Source organism: Mastomys coucha, unplaced genomic scaffold (assembly GCF_008632895.1).
Source record: "Mastomys coucha isolate ucsf_1 unplaced genomic scaffold, UCSF_Mcou_1 pScaffold18, whole genome shotgun sequence".
NCBI classification, from domain to species: Eukaryota; Metazoa; Chordata; class Mammalia; order Rodentia; family Muridae; genus Mastomys; species Mastomys coucha.
In genome coordinates, this window is record NW_022196900.1 from 61,214,960 (window position 1) to 61,220,095 (window position 5,136).

At 40.2% G+C, this 5,136-nt stretch overlaps 1 pseudogene; it reads right to left on the bottom strand.

Annotated features, from left to right (window-relative positions):
• Window positions 1–4,138: 4,138 nt before the first annotated feature.
• Window positions 4,139–4,862, bottom strand: LOC116095463 (annotated as a pseudogene).
• Window positions 4,863–5,136: the final 274 nt, after the last annotated feature.

The window sequence follows — 5,136 nt, forward strand, 5'->3', positions numbered from 1 at the left end:
TTACAGAAATCACAACTGGCTGAGCGGTGCCCAGCACCAATGGATACATCTGTAATACAAGTACTACCCCTAATGGGGGAGTAGAAAGATGGTAAGAATGAGAGGACCAGAAAATCTACTGTGATATTGTGATAGAAATGACAGGACCATGATATCTTAATACTATGGTTGCCTATACAAGACCTGAACAAGGACAACCATAGACATGCCAACATGGAAGGGGAAGGTATCATGCTGCCGTGTCCCTAGACAAAGACCCACAGGCAAGTAAGGAATGCTGAGAGCTGGAGACACAGGCAACTGAGAGCTGGAGAATCAAAACTGTAAGTTTATTCTCCTTATTTAGGTAGAATTCCCTTATATAACATATATTTTTGGCTCACAATTATGAATTGCATTAGTGTCTGCATATCTTATATGTTATTTTCATATGCATAAGGGTTAATTTTACTGCATATAGTAGTATGGCAGTTATTTACCCTCAGGGCTTGTCATACATCATTCGATGCTTCCTGGTTTTGCTTGGGGAAGTCTCGTGAGTTTCTTTGTTAGTAACTGTCATTGCTTACCCTTGTAGGTTTAGCATCACATCTATGTTCTAGGCTAATGATATTTTTTAAAATTTTTTGAGAATTTCATACACCTGTATAATGTGTTTTGATCAAGTCCTCCATTTCTTCCTCTCCTCTAATTGTTCCCCATTCCACACTCACTTTTCTTTCCCAACTTTATAGGCACCCTCTCCCTTCTCTTTTTAACTTACTGAATCCATTTAGTGCTGCCTGTGTGCTCATGGGTATAAGGCTATTTTCTGGCTCATGAGTATTCTCACAAGGGTTGCATTCCTGAGAAAATCCCTCTGTGTCACTCCACAGGCATCAGTTGCCAATAGCTCCTCAGCTAGGAATGGACTAATGACATTTTAACATGAACACAGTATGGAGAGGTCCTCTGGACATGGAATTTTGTGGATCTAAATTATTCATATATTTAGATGTCTATATATTTTCTTAAAGTTGGAGAAATTTCTGCTGTAAATCTATTCAATACATTTTTGTGTCCTTGGTTTGAATCTCAGCTCTTTCCTCAACATCAAAGTTTCACAAGTTTGGTCTCAATTGTGTCCAAGAGATTTTGACAGTTGTCTTCCTGACTACTGTTTTGTTTATTGGTATCCTCATATAGTAATTTTTTGAGGTTGTCTTGAACTCCAATGTTTCCCTGCTCTCCCTTCCAGGTTCTCTCTTTGCAGCTAAGGCTAATTCTAGAACTCATAATTACCCCTCCTTTACCTGAGTGTTGGAATTATAGGTGTAAGCCACAGTACCTCACTCAAATATTCTTTGTTTTGCTTGATGTAGTGTATTGATGATGTTTCCAATGAGTTTTTTTAAAGATTTATTTATTATATGTAAGTACACTGTAGCTGTCTTCAGACGCACCAGAAGAGGGTGTCAGACCCTCATGGTGAGCCACCATGTGGTTGCTGGGATTTGAACTCTGGACCTTTGGAAGAGCAGACAGTGCTCTTAACCACTGAGCCATCTTGTTAGCCCCTGAGTTTTTAATTTACTGGATTTCTTATTTTCCAAATTTTTGTTTTCCCTTGAATATATATATATATATATATATATATATATAATAAACTTGCATATATATATACATATACATATATATGTATATGTATATGTATATATATTAGGTAGTGGGAAAGTTTACTGGGCTCAAGGAAGAAAGTCAGGGAAGTCTCCATGGGGAGAAAGAGAGAGGAGAGGGGAAGAGAGAAATAGAAAGAACACACTTTGGTGGGGGACACATGTTTTGGTGATTTTCTTGTCCAATTCATTTGGCATCATTTATAAGTTTTAAAATTAGGCTTTTGAAATTGTTATTTTAAATATTTTATATCTTTGGATTTGTTTACTAGAGGCTATGAACTTCTGGAGGATTCATATTGTCTGCTTTTTCATATTAATTGTATTTCTATGTTACAACTTATGCAATTGTTGGGGTGGATGTTATTTATTTGGAAGATTTTAGTGAACAGCTTTCTCTTAAGATCTCAAGCTGCACTTTCCCAGGCAATGTACTGTGGGAAGCTGTAGTGGGGAGCCTGAACTTTTGCCTCTGACAAGCAATAGTAAAATATTGACATTGTTTCCATCCAGTGACTAAGGCTTTCTTGATGTTTGGGTGTTTAGAATGCTGGGCTTCTTTCTGAAATATCACATTTTTCCTCTTGTATGCTATAGATGATCATCTGATTGTTATCCACAATTATATTCTACTAATTCTCAAAGATCATCGCTGTGTCCATTAGAAGGGCTTTAAAAAGTTTTTTTTTTTTGCTTGTTACAATTGTGTGTATGTGTGTGTGTGTGTGTGTGTGTGTGTGTGTACATGCTATGAGGACTATGGTGTGCGTGTTTGGATGTCAGACAGCAATTCTAAGGAGTTAATTTTACTCTTTCCACCTTTATCTGGATTCTGGCGATTGATCTCAAGTCATCAGGTTTGCACAGCAAGCATCTTTCCTTCCTGAGCCACTTCTCTAGCTTTAGAAGAGATTCCATTTAAGATCCACAAATGCACACTCATTGATCAATTACCACAGACTAAGTGAAGCAGTGATCTAAGCTGTCTATGCATATTATTAGCTTATTTACCTTTCCCAACAGGCAACTGAAGGAGAGGACAATATGCTTCCACCTTAAAACACAGTACAACCAAGGCTCATGGATCAAGGCGCTTGTGCCAGATTAGGAAGCAGGTAACTAGTCAGGAGAGAATGTTAGAGATGCAAGGACTTGGTCTCTAGAACTGATGCTGTCACCTGTGGGCCTTTTCTCTCTGCTAAGGCCTTTCACTCAATGAAGCTTACTGCTGGTTTGTTTTTCTGCTGGTTGCTTCTTCCTGCATCATGATCTTGAGGGCAGCAAGGACTGTTCATCTGTCATCTGTCCTCTGTAACCAACATCCACAGTGATGGTATTTGTCATAAACAAAGCTCACCGGGGCCAGATAGTGAAATGTTCTACTATGGCAGAGAAATGGAAGGCACGCGGGATAAGGAGAAATGAAGAGATGAGCCAGAAAAAGAGGAGTAGGAAGAGTGAAAGAAGAACACAGAAGAACAGGAGAGAAGTCCCTGATGCTCTGGGGATGCATAACTGGCAGAACACTCCCGCCATTTTGCAGAAACCACAATTCTGTCATTTTCAAGCACTTGGAAGAATCAACAGACATTTTCTTTTCAAGTGAAGCTTTGTAGCAAAGGCTGACAGATACAGCAGAGTAAAGCATGGGTGGATGTAGCTTGCAGTACATACTCAGGGAATCCCCACATCCATGGCACCCATGAGAGAGATACCTCTGAGAAACTATTAAGTTCTAAGAACAATATGAAAGCTATAGGTGTAGTTTGCATCTGGATATTGGTCACAAGTGTGTCTTTGTGAGTAGAAATGTTACACATGGTTAGTGTGAAAATCTGTCTTCCATATTTTTACTTCAAACCACATTAACTCAAAAATCAATCATTAAAATAGGATAAAATAAAAGAGACATGTTCAGAAAGTGAATGAGAATTTTATAACTCATACCTCATATGTCTTTTCTGGTAATTTTTAAAGATTTATTTTAGTTTTAATTATATGTATGGACATATGTATGTATGTATGTATGTATGTATGTATATGAACATGATTGTAGATGCCCACCTATGAATTGGTATCCACAGAGGTCAGAAGAAGATTATTATTTTTTTTTAAAATAATGTATTTATTTTTATTTTGTGCTCATGGGTATTTTGCTTGCATGTAAGTTTGGGTGAGGATGTCAGTTCCCCTGGAGCTGGAGTTACAGACAGTTGTAAGCTGCCACGTGGATGCTGGGAATTGAACCTGAGTCCTCTGGAAGGGCAGCCTGTGCTCTTAACTGCTGAGTCATCTCTCTAGCCACAGGAATTTTGTTTTTAGTTAGTGCATACCTTTTACCTTCTGACAAGCTGAGGTGTGAGGAACATAAAAGTGTGTGTGTGTGTATGTTGATCAATGCTGTTCGAGGGTCCTTTTCTTTTTTCTTTTCTTTCTTTCTTTTTTTTTTGTTATTTTGTTTTATTGAGCCAAAATTTATTTATTTACTTCTTGCATTTGAAGTATTCCTCCGTGACATCCTTGGCCTGAGATTCTTTGCCATAGTCCTTAACCACTACGCAACTACAACCAACCACCTTCCGTGGTTTCCCCTCTCGATTGATTTTACAGAGGCCTACCCATCCTCCTAGTTTCTTTTTTTTTTTTTTTACAGATTTATTTTATTTCATTTTTATGTGTATGAATACACTGTAGCTGTACAGATGACCGTGAGCCATCATGTGTGTGGCTGCTTGTTGATCTCAGGACCTCTGCCGCCCTGCTTGCTCTGGCCCTGCTAGCTCCGGCGTAATTTTCTGCAGCTGTCTTCAGATGCACTAGAAGAGGGCGTCCGATCTCATTATGGGTGGTTGTGAGCCACCATATGGTTGCTGGGATCCAAACTCAGGATCTTCAGAAGAGCAGTCAGTGCTCTTACCCGCTGAGCCATCTCGCCAGCCCTCCCCTAGTTTCTTGTCATCAACCTTTATCAGATTGACTTGGTGCTCAGCACAAAGTGCCTCCACCAGCTTGACATACATGGGCTCATCACAGTTGGATGCAAGCACACAGAGATGGGCTTGGCCCTTGTCTAAGTCTTTGGCAGCTTCGCGTATGCCACATGCTAGGCGTGCTAGGCCATCGTGGATGAGGGCGGTCTTCGGCACCTCTTGTTAGAGCAGCGTTGACGTCCATTACGCCTCCGGCAACTATGCCTTCCTCGGCCATAGCGGTGGATTACTGGTGACTCCGAATCTTGAACGCACCAGAGCTTCTGCCTCGGCACAAGCTGGCGGCAGTAGGGGAAAAAGGCGAGGGTCCTTTTCTGCAGCATTCGTCATTGTGGATAAACTCGTTTGATATAGTAGGTACTGTACCTCCGGCCTGATGCTCTGGAGACCTCTGTCTGCTTGTCATTGACCCTCACATGCACAGAAGGGTAGGCTATACATTCTCTTCTAGACCACACTATCAAAAAGCACAATTTCTCATTAGAAGGGAG